General features: G+C 37.7%; 1 protein-coding gene across 2 annotated transcripts in view; it reads left to right on the top strand.

The window, feature by feature from the left end:
- Positions 1-5,375, top strand: part of LOC141559054 (gastric triacylglycerol lipase-like) — a 21,584-nt gene extending 16,209 nt beyond the window's left edge. For both annotated transcript variants that reach the window (XM_074297094.1, XM_074297095.1), the window contains exons 8-10: positions 3,425-3,496; positions 3,695-3,766; positions 5,137-5,375. The gene's annotated coding sequence lies outside the window, so the exon portion shown is untranslated. The remainder of the gene's footprint in view (positions 1-3,424; positions 3,497-3,694; positions 3,767-5,136) is intronic.
- Positions 5,376-14,101: the final 8,726 nt, after the last annotated feature.

Here is a 14,101-nt window from a genome sequence, read left to right on the forward strand (position 1 = left end):
ATTAAAAATGCAGGCGGACAAAATAGAGGGATTAGGAATTCTAGGTAGTGGTTCACAGTCATCTCCCAGAGTCCTTTCACTGGGTGTATTGGTTTTCAGTTCTCATCGTTCTATTGGAACTGATTTGGTTCATCTCATTGTTGAAGAGGGGCCAATGTCCATCAGAATTGATCATCAGAGATCATTTCCAGAATTGTCAAGAGTTACTGGGAAATATGCAAGGGATCAAAATAATGCAGAGAAGAAAATTTATAAAACTTTAAAATTCAAAATTGTAAAACAAGGTCATGGGATTTTAGACCTAGCAGGAACCTTGGAATTTAGCCAATCTAATTCATTTATTCCACAGACAGTAACAGAGCCACAGAGAGTTGAAATAGTAAGTAGAATGCCATGAAAAAAAAAGAACAAATTAAGAGCTTAAAGAGTTGGATACAAATCTCAGCTCCATTGTTCAATGGCTGCATAAACTTGGATGAATCAAGTCCATAAGGATTTGTAAAGCAGAGATTATGTTTGTACATAGTTGTCTCCCTCATTCGACTGGGATTTCCTTGAGAGCAGGGATGCTCTCTTTTTTTGTGTGTGGGCTCCTTTCTTTGTATCCCCAGAATTTATCATAGTGCCACATAGTAGGTGCTTAATAAATATTAGCTGACTGTCACTGTTAGTACTTTGCTGAGCTCTGGGAATACAAATACAAGTAGAAAAAAGGACAGTCCCTGGCCTCAAAAAGTTCACATTCACAGCAAAACAACTGTTTGGTCATGTATACATGTATTGTATTTAATTTATACTCTAACATATTTAACATGTATTGGTCAACCTGCCATCGGGGGGGAGGGGAAAAATTAGAACAAAAGGTTTGGCAATTGTCAATGTTGTAAAATTAACCATGCATATATCTGGTAAATAAAAACTATTAAAATTAAAAAGTTCACATTCTAATGGAGAAAGGCAACAGAAGAGAGGAAGCTAAAAAAAGGGAGAGGAAAAGAGAAAAGCAGGGTTAGCAGAAAATGAGGAAAGCAAGCTGGAAAGACACAAAGGCATAGCTAGCTTGGGTGTCTTCCTCAAAATGGAGGCTCTGAGATGAACTAGCTAAAATTGGAAGAGTCCACAGGAGGAAAGGGTATTCCTAGTGTGAGAAGATCTGGGTGAAATTAAGTCCCAAGTGAAGTGGTTTCTGGGGTCTATCACAGAAAATCTGGAGAGTTGAAAATGTGAGAATGGGCCCTTAAACCTTCTGGGTCTCAGCAAGTTCATCAATGATGGGGGAATAATAAGAGCCCCACTAGCTCCTTCAAAAGGGTTTTTTTATTGTTATTATTGTTGTTTTTAGGTTCAAGAGAGTTGATTGAGGCAGCTCTTACTTAGAGAGGAAGGACACTTAAATTCTAAGGCACTCTGCAAACCTGATAAATTATAAGTCTTCCCTCCCCCCATGATGTCTAACTAGGAGCTGTCAATTCAGCACTGGAACTCAACTAAGAGATGGAAGAATTATTTCAAACATATATAAAGAGAGTCAACTGAGCTTAGAGAGTTAAGAGGCCCAGGATAGAGTTCTGGGGATACCTATGCCTAAGAAGCAAAATCAAGGATGAACCTGGAAACAGGATTGAGAACTAGGAACATTTTGTAACCAAGTATTGAGTCTGTAGGAGAGAAATCAAGGAGGACGAGGATTATTAAACCATATTGGATTTGTCAGTGAGAGATCTATGATCAACTTGGAGAGAGTAGTTTTAGTTGAATGTGGATTCAGAAACCGGATCATGAGGGCCTGAGAAGTGAGATGGAGGGGAGCAAGGAGACTCAATGAAAGTAGACAGCTTCTCCTAGAACCCCGTCTGAAAATGAGGAGGAGGTAAGGGCCTGATATATCAGGTTAAAGCGTTTGTTGTTTTTTTAAAATAATAGGGGAGTCTTGGGTGTGATTTTAAGCATCAGAGAAGCCAGAGGATAAAAAGAGATGAAAGATTACTAAAAGTAACCAACGGTCAGACTAGATGGCTCCCCTTGTGAGTCTCAAATTCTATGAAAGGATAAAGCAACAAGCAGAGAAAGTGAGAAGGGATTGTCTCAGGGCCACAAGTGGAAATGCCCTCCTCCCCGAAAGTGGATAGAAGGAAAAGAGAATTGGGGATGATGCTGAGGACGTCTAGATATAGTATTAGGGAGAATAGAGAGCTCAAAACAGAATGCTTCATTTCTTTTTTTCTTGGTGAAGGAATCAATATCAATCAAGGATCTCCGCTGATAGGGAGGGGAGAAGTGATGGAGATGGTATGAAGATAATGTTTGAATCAAACTCAGTTGGGACCTGCCAGCATAATCGTATGATTCCTTCTACCCAATTCTGTCAGACACGCAGCCCCTCTTAATCTCTCAGGTTTGGTCCATTAAGTTTTGGGAACTCGGTTTCCCCATCTGTAAAATGAGGCATTGGGGACAGCTAAGTGACAAAGTGGATAGAGCACCAGCCCTGAAGTCAGGAGGACCTGGATTGAAATCTGGCCTCAGACACTTAACACTTCCTAGCTGCGTGACCCTGGCCAAATCACAACCCCAATGCCTCAGAAAAATAAAATAAAATAAAATGAGGCATTGGGATCATGATATGGGTAGAAAGAATTAGAAAATGCACCTGAGGCAGAATCCCAGAGAAGGCAGTTAATTAAGTCACTTCTCTTTGTTCTTCATCTATAAAATGAAGAGACCATACATGTTCTAAGGGCCTTCTAGTTCTAAATCTGGGATTGTAGGATTATTCTTGTGAAAGAAACAGACTCCAGATGTCCTCCTTACTCCTCTCAGGACCAAGACCATTCCTGAATCGAGGGCACTCCTCTCCACACCTGGCAGGGTTCCCAAATGAGGCAAAGGTGGAGAGGGAATACATTCCAAGCCTTGGGGATAACCTGTGTGGGCAAAAGCCTAGAGATACGAGCTGGAAAAACTGTGTGAATCCCAGAGCACTGATCGGTGTCTCAGAGGATCTTGGCCAAGCCTACTGGAAGCTGTCTCCTACGTGAATGGTATCACAAGTCATTTCCCCACAAGGATATTACAAAAGTTTTATTCCTCCTTCATTTTGCTGCCCACATCCTATTCCTGACTCTGTCCAGCCTCAGAGAAAACAAGGGGAAGATGTAAACACTTGGGTGTTTTTGAGTAAGGCCTTTTCCCTTTTGTGCCTCAGTATTCCTCTGTCAAGTGAGGGAGTGGGTGAGATGAGGTGGCAAAAGTCCCTCTAAACTCTAAGGGCTGTGATTGGAACCAAGAGAAATGAATAAAAATAGCATCCATCTGGAGAAGGAATGTTTGCCCCCCAAAATCTTCATTCACTAAAGTTCACTTTTTACCCAAAATGTCCTTTTTGTAATTGAAAGATTGAGACACGACCTTCTTTCTTTCCCAGAGCCGCCTGGATGTCTATCTGTCCCAGAATCCAGCTGGAATCTCTGTCCAGAACATAATGCACTGGAAACAGGTGAAAATCCCCAAATCTTTGTAAGCACCAAGGTCAGGTACTTGGTCCCTGAGGACTCTGTGAGAAGAGGGGCCCCATTACTGAGGAGAGGCTCCTCACCTGCTTGTTTGGCAGCATATGCTCTATATTCCTTAATGACATCGACAGAAAGAATTTCCATGTCTATCAATAACACTTTGCCTTCTCTTTCAATTCTAGCTTCTTCATTCTGCAAAGTTCCAGGCTTATGATTGGGGGAACCCAGCTGCGAATATGGCCCATTTTAACCAGGTATATTCATTTATGATTTATGAAAGACCCAATCCCTGGAAAGGCCTTTGAAGACCAAATTGCATGTATCTGGAAATCTAACGCCTGTTCTCTGATCCATTTCAGACAGATCTCAATGCCTCGATGTCAGGAAGTAGAATTAAGTAACTTCCACTATTCTTCAGCTGTTTACTATATCCTAGCAATTAAAGCTGAAAGGGACCTTAGAGATGATCTAAATCTAAATTCTCATTTTTATATACAAGAAAACTGAGATTCAGAAAACAATGAGTTACGTAGGGTCACACAGATAGTTAATTTGATATAAAAATATAGATTTAGAGTTGAAAGAGACCTAAGGACTCAGAAAATCCCAGCACACTTTGACGGATAAGGAAACTGAGGCCTAGAGAGAGAAAGAGGCTTGTCCACCCATTATTCAAACCCAAGTCTTGAGATTCCCTGATTTTCCCTATGGCATGGCACCTTTTAATAATAACGACAAAGTTATGCCCTATAAAGTACTTCAGGGTTTGCTAAATGCTTTGCACAGCACTCTTGCCAGATAGGTGCTATAGTCATTCCCCATTTAAAGACGAGATGAGATGATGAGAAATCTGAGGCAGGCTAAGTGTGTCTGAGGCAGGATTTGAACATAGGTCCTCCTGTGTCATTGTGCCACCTGGTGAGGCAAGGAGGACACATCACCTGGACTAGTCTTACCAGTCACATCAGACTTCCTCTGTTGTTCAATCAACTAATCAGCAGAGCTTATAGTCAAATTATAAGGCAAAGTAGGACTTCCAGAAGATGGAAAGAGAACTAGATGTCAAATCATTTGACCCAAGTTCATGCTCCTGGTACTGTTCTTCATTCATCCATCCATCCATCTATCCACCCATTCATTTTTCTATTTATCCAACGGGGTGGTGCTTTCATGTAAAAGACAGCACAGATGAAGGGGCAACTTATTTTGGTCTTTGGGCCTCAGATAGGGGGAAAAGAGCCACCATTTATTAAGAACACACTGTCAGGCTCAATGCTAAGCACTTTACAAATATTATCTCATTTGATCCTCACAATAACTCTTTCCGACTGATTTTGCAGTTGGGAAAATGAGGCAGGCAGAAATTAAATGACTTGCCCAGAGTCCCAAAGCTTGTGAGTGTCTGAGGGTAGATTTGAACTCATTTCTTTCTGATCCGTCTACGATGTCACCAAACTACCTTTAGCATCTCATCCATAATGTGGGGACGACAATATTTTCACCACTTACCTTTCAAGGTTGTTCTCACAAATATCCTTTGTCTACTTGAAAGGGCCACATAATGCATCACTCAATGGTTTTCGAAGGAGGTAATTGTTTTTTTTTCCCTTTTAATTGTACTCAGGAGACCCCTCCCTTGTATGACTTGGGAGCCATCCAGACACCAATAGCCATATGGAGTGGAGAACAAGACCGGTTTGTTCCCTCCAGAGAAGTGGAAAATCTGCTCCCCCAACTCCCCAACCTCATATATCACAGGAAGATCCCATACTACAACCACATAGATTTCCTGCTGGGCCTGGACGCACCTCAGGAATTCTTCCATGAAATTCTTTACTTGATAAAAATAAAGATGAAATATTAGACCTTGTGGTTTCCTTGTTTCTGGCTGGGAAGCTGGCTGGGAGGCTTCAGGGTGGGGAGACAGGAGGCACAAGGGTGTTCCTCCAGGGTTGGTACATACCCATTCCATCCTTGTTGGGGAGGTGGGAAGGGGGAAAAGGAAATTGTTAGCAACCACCATGCAGCAGGTGCTGGGCTGAACACCTTCTCAAATATTGTCTTATTTGAGTGGGAAGAGGGATGTGTTGCTCTAAGTTCTATGGAGTAATTTGGGGCCTTGAAGAAGGAGGCAGCAGCTGGTGTTTATGGCCAAGAGTGGCTAGAAGATAGCCAGGCTAAAGCCTGGAAGGAGAGGCAGTGGCCAGGGTTAATGGGAGTTAGGCTATCTTTATTGGTGGAACATAAAGAGAAGGGACCTAATGGGGGGCTTGGATCTTTGGCACTTTAGGAGGAATCTGAGAGCACATGTGTTCAAAGGCAGGAAACTCTGGGTGGAGTTTGTCCCTCTGGGGTCATTATGCATGTTGTATAGATAGCATTACAGAGAGAGGGGGGAAGAGGGAGGGAGGAAAGGAGAGAGAGAAAGAGAGAGGGAGAGAGGGAGAAAGGGACGGAGAGAGACAGAGACAGGGACACACAGAGAGAGACAGAAAGAGACAGAGACAAAGAGACAGAGAGACAGAGACTGGGAGAGACAGGAGAGAGAGAGAAAGAGGAAGGGAGGAAGGGGAGGAGGGAGAGAGGGAGGAAGAGAGAAGAAGGAAGGAAAGAGGAGAGAGAGGGGGAGACAAGGAGGAGAAAAAGAAGGGAAGAGGGTGAAGAAAGAAAGAAAACAAGACAACATAGAGAGAATAGGAACTAGTACTAGCCATGCAATGAGTTATAAATTGGCTTCTGCCTAGGACAGAAGTTCTAAGTCCAAGACCTTCTACAAAGCATGCCCAAGTGGCCCCTAGACAACCCACCACTTAGGGTGAGGAACTATCAATTTATCTTCCAAACTAAAAATCTGGAGCCATCCGTGATTCCTTTTTTTCCCCCTATTATCCTATCAATCTTATTCATATATTTTTTTCTTCAAATCATTTCTTGAAAATATTCCAGATTACATCATATTAAAAACACATAGAATCAAACAAGCCTTTCCCAGCTATGCCTGGGGGAGCAATCCTAACCAAAAAAGGATAGGGTCGTAGTGCTGGGGCCCAACTGTACATGATCCCATGGACCCAGTCTCTGTGCTTTTCTTGGCCAAGATAAGTGGAGTGGTTTGCCATTGCCTTCTCCAGGATGTCTTCATTTTATAGATAAGGAACAGAAGCAAATAGTATTCAGTGAGTTGCCTGGGGTCACACAGCTAATAAGTATCTGAGGCTGGATTTGAACTCAGGTAAAGGAGCCTTTGTGGTTCTAGACGCACGACAGTACATTCTGGCGTAGGAGATGACAGTATGAGAGAGAATGGATTATTTCCATCCCATGAATTTGAAAAGGTTTTTTGAATGAAAAAAAAAATCAATTCCAGTATGACAGATCTTTTCTTTAAATATCTTTCATTAGAGCCTAATGTTTAAAAATACATAGAAAATTAATTAAAAGAAAACCAGACCATTTCCAGTGAAAATATTCCTCATTTCTTTCAAAAGTCAGCTCCAATACTACCTTCTACATGACAGTTTTCTTTTTTTTCTCAGATGCTCATGTTCTTCTAGTCACATTACTTTATATTTATCTTCTACATATTTCCTAAGCTTTTTCCTATGTCCAATTTTCATTTTTGTCTTTGTATGTCTGACATCTGGCATGTCTGAGCACATAATAAACATTTAGTAACTACTTGTTGATTGATGATAATGGGGATAATGGGGATAATGATCATGGTAATTAAAGCTTTACACATTGCTTTCTTAATACAGAGAGCTTTGAGGTTAGGTTCCTTAAAACTACACTAGTCTAGAAAACATCTAGAATGTTGTATTCCATTTGGGCCTCCACCTTTCCAGAGGAAATCAATAAGCTGGAGTTGGCAGAGTCTGGGCAGTTAGATCAAAGGACCAAAACCATGCTGTACAGCAATCCTTAATTGAAAGAAATGACAACATTTGACCCAGAGAAGAAAAGTCCTGGATAGGACATGAGAGATAGACCCTAGAGTCTCAAGGAAGAATTATACTCTGCTCTGCTTGTCCCCAGAGGGGAAAGTAAGAGAAATACAAAGAAGTTACAAAGAGGAAAAATAGGAGAAAAAAATGATAAATCTATTAAAAATCACTATGATCATCAGAGCTTTCCAAAGGAAGATTGTCTTTCTAGCCATCTCAAATGTGTTTCCCTTCTGAGGAAAGGTCAAATAGCAAAGTACTATAAGTCTAGAGGTTTTTATATGTTCCTGGGAAGAAGAAAGGATTTAGCGTGAATGTTAGACTGTTGCCTCACTAGAAACTACAAGGTCTTTCTGACTCCCCAGTTCAAATCTGGCCTCAGATATTCACTTGCTGTGTGACCCTCAGCAAGCCACTTAATCCTGTTTGCCTCATTTTCCTCATCTGCAAATTGAGCTGGAAAAGGAAATAGTGAACCATTGCCATATCTTTGCCAAGAAAACTTTAAATGGAATCACGAAGAGTTAGACATGACTCGTAAACACAATAAAAAAATAATATAATCCATGGATAATCCATGCAACTGTCCTTTTAACATTGAACGGTAGAGGTCTGCCTCTCCTCTGATCATTGAGGATAGTTCCATGAGCTGCTATGACCAAAACATTGATGATCTAGTAGCCAACCTCCAACTTTCCCTGATAACTTCCTCTGACTTTAGCTCAGCTGGTCTTCTTCAGACTACAGGCCTCAGGTTGGCCATTAAGTTCACCCTAGAGAAGCCTTTCCAGCTTGGGTGCATCTGAAAGAGCTTTTGCTGCTCCCCTGAAATGGCCTTTTAAAAGCTAGGGTCCCCTTCACATTATATGAGGCCAGAAGGACTTGGAGGATGATTCAATTAAATAAAATAACTGACCGGCAACGTTATAGCCAAATCTATAAAATGTAGACAGAAAGTAGAGTTTCATGTATTTGTCTGGTTGTCTCATTTGTAATGACTGTACTGTCTTGGCTTTCCTCTTTGCTCGATGTAATTCTTGAGTGATCAGAAAGGATATTAACCTGACATGAATCTCAATTCTCAGTAAGGGATCACTATGGGGCCCCTCAGGTCTGAGTGAGTGGGTAAATTTTGGCCATCTAGTTTGGGCAATTGCCAGTAAATTCAGAAGCTCAATCATTCCTAGTCACATCTGGCTCCTGATATGTGAATTCCGATCTGGTTAAACTCTAAAAAGAAATATGTCATAATGTTCAACATAGAACTATTCTTGACTCCGGGGAAGATCTTTTGAAATTGAAATATAATAAATTAATTGCTGATACTTAAGCCAGCTCTCTCTGATGTCATAGTTATTATAATTCTGATGCTAAACTTACCTCCTCAATGAACGAGGACTTCCACTAATGCTTTAATGGAATTTTCATTAGGAAGGAAATTATTAAATAGGCAAGAGCCTCAGAAACACTTACTTTTAATTCTTCTCTCCACCCTGGGAAAACAGAGGCTTATTTAAATCAGGAAGCTAATTGAGAATAAGCAAAATTTAATTTGTGGGAATATTTTTCTCTATTTTCTTCTGTAAATGATTTAACCAAATGCTATCATTTAGAAATATTAAAAGCAAAATCACCTGAAAGAACTGAAATGATTGTGATTTATAAGCTTTTAATAACCCAAAAGGAAAAGTTTTGCAATTAATTTGTATTATGTAAGAAGATATGTTCTAATTTGCAGCAGATACATTCTGTGGAGTGAAGAAAGCTAGTTTTATAGATAGATTAGAATATAATTGGGAAATAGGGGGATTGAGAAAGTAGTGAGAGTAAGTCAAGAGCTGGATCAGAATGTTAAAAGAAAGGTGCAGCTTTGGGGTTTGGAGGACTTTAAGCAAAAGGGATGTTAAGAGGCAAAAACAAGTTTAAGGAAGGTGAGATAAGAGGAGAATGGGAGGAAAGATGGAGATTGTGTGGATGAGAAATATTTCTCCAAGAGTAGAGAGATACAGAACTGATGATTTTTTTATTGCCAAAATGCATGTGAAAATAATGATTTTTAATGTAAAGTAACTTGGATTGTCAGCTAATTAGCAATAGTTTGGTTCACATTTCATATATTACATCCATAATTCTATTTTATGTGATTATTATGCTTTTAATTTCTTTGCACTGCAATTTTTGGAAGAAGAAATGAAGTTTATTTGAAAAGTAATGGTGATGCAATTATTTTATTAGAAAATGAACTCTCTTGATTTGAAGGTTGTGAAATTATAAATTTAAACTAAATTATGAAAGACATATTATAATAGTTAAAAACCTATCAAGTATTTAATGGAATAAATTTTGTCTTAAAATGAATAATAATCATTACTTAATGTTTTAGAGAAAGTACAAAAAGCCTTGTAAATTCTCATTATCTGAGAAAGTTCTTTGGGAATTGTTGGACCTTCAACCCTCCTGCATTGTCACAGCCTTGGCAAGGTTGAAGAATCTGATCAAGAAACTGCTGAAAGTATGCTGTGAAATTCTAAAATAGTAACTTGCTTTGTTGAAAAATTGAGATCCTTTCCTCCACTGAAGCAGTCAAGACAATGTTGGGACCTTATAAATTTGCTTATGTTGCACACACACACACACACACACACACACACTATTTTGACTACTGATTGTGAAAATTATGAAATTATACCCAGAATAACATGTATTTAGAGGTACATCTTTGAGCCAACTTACTATTAACAATTTTAATTTTTAATTTTAGAATTTTAAAGATTTTTTTTGCCTTAATGATTCATATGAAATAGTTTAAAATATGGATTTCTGTGAAGCTGGAGGCATACAGTGGCCAAGGTTGTAGTGGGATTTGAGTAAATTATTATGTATTCATTGTACAAGTGAAAATTCAGAATATGATTGTTTTCTTAATTTTTAATGATTGATTTTTACACTATGATGTGTTTAAACTAGAAAAGTCAAATGATTAGCTGGACACTTTTGAAAAGGTTTTGTCTGTGCTTGAAACATACTGAAAATCAATGTTTTCATTTATTGCTATTTATTGTTAACTGTTATTGCAACTACTTGAAAAACAACTGCTTGAAAGAAGTGCAATCTGAGAAATGCCTCTGGATTACATGAGTAGGAAATTTGAGAAAAGGACTTCCAAAGGAAGTTGGTAGAAATCTATTGTCTCAATTTCCTTACTATGTTTTTCCTTTCTTTTTTTTTTAATTTTTAAAATTAATTTTATAATTATAATTTTTTGATAGTACATATGCATGGGTAATTTATATATATATATATATATATATATATATATATATATATATATATATATATATATATAACATTATCCCTTGTAGTCACTTCTATTCCGAATTTTCTTCTCCTTCCCTCCACCCCCTTCCCTAGATGGCAGGCAGTCCCATACATGTTAAATGTATTATAGTATATCCTAGATACAATATATGTGTGCAGAACCGAATTTCTTATTGCACAGGAAGAATTGGGTTCAGAAGGCAAAAATAACCTGGGAAGAAAGACAAAAATGCAAACAGTTTACACTCATTTCCCAGTGTTCCTTCTTTGGGTGTAGCTGATTCTGTCCATCATTGATCACTTGGAACTGAATTAGATCTCTTTGTTGAAGATATCCACTTCCATCAGAATACATCCTCATACAGTATTGTTGTTGAAGTGTATAATGATCTCCTGGTTCTGCTCATTTCACTCAGCATCAGTTGATGTTAAATCTCTCCAAGTCTCTCTGTATTCATCCTGCTGGTCATTTCTTATAGAACAATAATATTCCATAACATTCATATACCATAATTTACCCAACCATTCTCCAATTGATGGGCATCTACTCAGTTTCCAGTCTCTAGCCACTACAAAAAGGGCTGGAAGATACAGAATCTTAAAGATGAAAATAACTCTTTGAAAATTAGAATTGATAGATATGGATCCACACTTAACACCATATACCAAGATAAGATCAAAATGGGTCCATGATTTAGGCATAAAGAATGAGATAATAAATAGATTAGAGGAACAGAGGATAGTCTACCCCTCAGACCTGTGGAGGAGGAAGGAATTTATGACCAGAGGAGAACTAGAGATCATTATTGATCACAAAATAGAAGATTTTGACTACATCAAACTAAAAAGTTTCTGTACAAACAATACTAATGCAAACAAGATTAGAAGGGAAGTAACAAATTGGGAAAATATTTTTAAAGTTAAAGGTTCTGACAAAGGTCTCATTTCCAAAATATATAGAGAACTGACCCTAATTTATAAGAAATCAAACCATTCTCCAATTGATAAATGGTCAAAGGATATGAACAGACAATTCTCAGATGATGAAATTGAAACTATATCTACTCATATGAAAGAGTGTTCCAAATCACTACTGAGTAGAGAAATGCAAATTAAGACAACTCTGAGATACCACTATACACCTGTCAGATTGGCTAAGATGACAGGAACAAATAATGATGAATGTTGGAGGGGATGTGGGAAAACTGGGACACTAATACATTGTTGGTGGAGTTGTGAAAGAATCCAGCCATTCTGGAGAGCAATTTGGAACTATGCCCAAAAAGTTATCAAACTGTGCATACCCTTTGACCCAGCCGTACTACTACTGGGCTTATATCCCAAAGAAATACTAAAGAAGGGAAAGGGACCTGTATGTGCCAAAATGTTTGTGGCAGCTCTTTTTGTTGTAGCTAGAAACTGGAAGTTGAATGGATGCCCATCAATTGGAGAATGGTTGGGTAAATTATGGTATATGAAGGTTATGGAATACTATTGTTCTGTAAGAAATGACTAGCAGGAGGAATATAGAGAGGCTTGGAGAGACTTAAATCAACTGATGCTGAGTGAAATGAATAGAACCAGAAGATCGCTGTACACTTCAATGCTGTATGAAGATATATTATGATGGAAGTGGATATCTTCAACATAAAGAAGATCCAACTCACTTCCAGTTGATCAATGATGGACAGAAATAACTACACCCAGAGATGAAACACTAGGAAGTGAATGTAAATTGTTAGCACTACTGTCTATCTATCCAGGTTACTTATACCTTCAAAATCTAATACTTAATGTGCAACAAGAAAATGGTATTTACACACATATATTGTATCTAGGTTTTACTGTAACACATGTAAAATGTATGGGATTGCCTGTCATCGGGGGGAGGGAACAGAGGGAGGGGGGGATAATTTGGAAAAATGAATACAAGGGATAATATTATAAAAAAAATTACTCATGCATGTATACTGTGAAAAAAAATTCCAAATTAAAAAAAAAAAGAAAATTAGAATTGAGAATTGAGAAGTCAGTTATAAAATAAAGAGCAAAAAATAACAAAACAAAATATAAAAAAAATGAAAAAATAGAACAGAATGTGAAACATATAAGAAAATCAACAGATCTGGAGAGCAGATCAAAAAGAGAAAGCAATTTAAGAATAATCAGACTATCTGAAAGCCATGACCAATAAAAAAGAACTTTGATACAATAATGCAAGAAATTATCCAAGAAAATTTTCCTGAAGTGATAGAACATGAGGGAAAAGTAGAAATAGGAAAGAATCCACCAATCACTACCTTAAAAAGATCCTGTGTGGAAAACACATAGAAATATTATTGCCAAATTTCAAAATCCTCAGATCAAAGAAAAAATTTTTGAAAAAAAAATAGAAAAAAGAAAGAACAATTCAAATATACTGGAGCTACAATTAGAATTGTACAGGTAATTTATTGTTATATATTTTTAATCCTCTCTGGCCACATGACGATGCTCTATTGTGTTTTGTTTTTTGTCTTCCTTTTCTTTTTTCTATTGTGTTTTTTAAATAAACAGAATAATAATGAACAATAAAAAAAATAAGCATCTGAATTGTATTAGGAATCCTAGAGAAGATTAAACATGAAAGTGTATCTGACTGGAACATGTGGGATTGATATCCAGAGTTTGGCTGGATTAATGAAATTTTGAAAACTCTGTCTAATAATACTAATAATTGAGATTTATTAACTTTGTTTTATTGTGGTTTTTAATGTTTCCCAATTCTTGTTTATTTTTGTGGAAATTTTATATAAATTTCTAGAAAATTTATATAAAGGTATCATGAGAATAAAATATATGAGAATGTGGTTGAAGGTGCATATATATGATCTTTGACCAAAGTGGAGACTGTGGCAAGAGAATTCCTGGCTCAAGCTCCTTGCTGACACAGTGATAAGGAAAAGATGTGATAGGAAACAAATTTTGGCTCTGAGTTCTGAAGCTGATACTGTGGATTTTTTCACTTTTCACTCTGATGAAATAAATTTTGCATGTAAATAAAATCTGCAGTTATTTATCTCTGCATCATTACTTCAGGGATGGGCAGCAGTATCTGATCAAAGATTCCTTTATATAAGTTTTAATCATGCTGTTTTCCTCATGGGTGGTGCGTTGAATCCATTCACAACTCTGTCTCTAATCCTTTTTTGTTAACCAAATCATGATGTTGGTTGTTTTGACTTCTCAGGTCTGGTTTTGGAAGTTTTAGAGTCACCAGAGTTAGTTCACAACCTTCTGTTTAGAGTTTCTAAGTGGGAGAAGGCATCATTAATCTTCATCAGATAG

This window comes from Sminthopsis crassicaudata, chromosome 2 (genome assembly GCF_048593235.1).
Source record: "Sminthopsis crassicaudata isolate SCR6 chromosome 2, ASM4859323v1, whole genome shotgun sequence".
Taxonomy (NCBI): domain Eukaryota; kingdom Metazoa; phylum Chordata; class Mammalia; order Dasyuromorphia; family Dasyuridae; genus Sminthopsis; species Sminthopsis crassicaudata.